The sequence below is a fragment of the Mastomys coucha genome, unplaced genomic scaffold (genome assembly GCF_008632895.1).
Source record: "Mastomys coucha isolate ucsf_1 unplaced genomic scaffold, UCSF_Mcou_1 pScaffold14, whole genome shotgun sequence".
Classification (NCBI taxonomy): Eukaryota; Metazoa; Chordata; class Mammalia; order Rodentia; family Muridae; genus Mastomys; species Mastomys coucha.
In genome coordinates this window covers 32,895,104-32,896,186 of record NW_022196896.1, presented here as the reverse complement: position 1 = coordinate 32,896,186, position 1,083 = coordinate 32,895,104, and the positions used below count along the sequence as shown (strand labels likewise).

General features: G+C 41.0%; 1 pseudogene; it reads right to left on the bottom strand.

Annotated features, from left to right (window-relative positions):
- Window positions 1-410: 410 nt before the first annotated feature.
- Window positions 411-833, bottom strand: LOC116088971 (annotated as a pseudogene).
- Between the last annotated feature and the right edge of the window lie 250 nt (window positions 834-1,083).

The following is a 1,083-nucleotide window of genomic DNA, read 5'->3' as shown; positions in this document are numbered from 1 at the left end:
CCTCACTTTCACCAATTCACAATTTTATGCCACACACAAAACATACTCAAAAGTTCCATCTTTCACAGCACATTATCACAACAGTTAGGAAAATGGACTGCCATGACCACAAACATCACAGTTCTGACAGGGCAAAGGCCAAAGGCTGACTTCCTTATAAAATGGTTCTACTGGAAATATGGGACCAGACATAACTGAAAATATTCCAGACACAAATGTACAACTGAGACTCCAAATTGCCATTTAGTATGCTTTATATTATAGGATATAAAACTAGCCCCCTCTACGGAATGTTACGGTGACCACTGAGACAGTCACAACCTCTCCTAATTCAGTATCCTGCTATTTCTGGTTGTACCAAAAAAATAAACAACCAGCAAATGATTTAACCTCTTAAAAATCATTTACACTTAAAAACTGGGATGTGGTGGGATTTCCTCACCTTTTAAAAATATTTCTAGAGCTACTAAAAAATTTGCATTTACTAAATAGTTGATAAAAATATTCCTCTGGATTGTACAAGAAGGGAGGCAGGGACCACTGACAGACGTGATGGATGCTTGGTCGGACTTGGCTTCTTTCTCTTCAGAGGCTGGACTCTGGTTTTCCGTCTCTCCATTTTCTGCAGGCAGATCTGTGGTTTGCTGGTCAGCCACGTCAGTCTGTTTGCCCTTCGCTCCTGTCTTCCCTTTTATCTGCACTTTCTGTCTGATGCTTTATCCTTTCCCTCTGCCTTTTTCTGGCTTCACTTCTACCTTGGCTGATAGCCTGGCGGAGCAGCGCTTGGGCTCCACCTTTGCAGCTCCATCCATGCTAACCTTCCTCTTAGGCATCGTGGCGACAGGGGGTGGGAGACAAGCACATCACAGGATCTGTCACAGAGCTGCACTGCCTAGCCGCCACCCCACAAACTGCCTATTGTTTATATATTAATGCCATAATTTTATCATGTACACTTAAAAATCATTATACTTGCTACTTGAATAAACTTCTATATTAGTACATCTGTTTTCATTATTCATATGTATTTTATACTTAAAATATACCTATCAGTGTGATAGGATTGTCTGCAGAGTGCCTTAA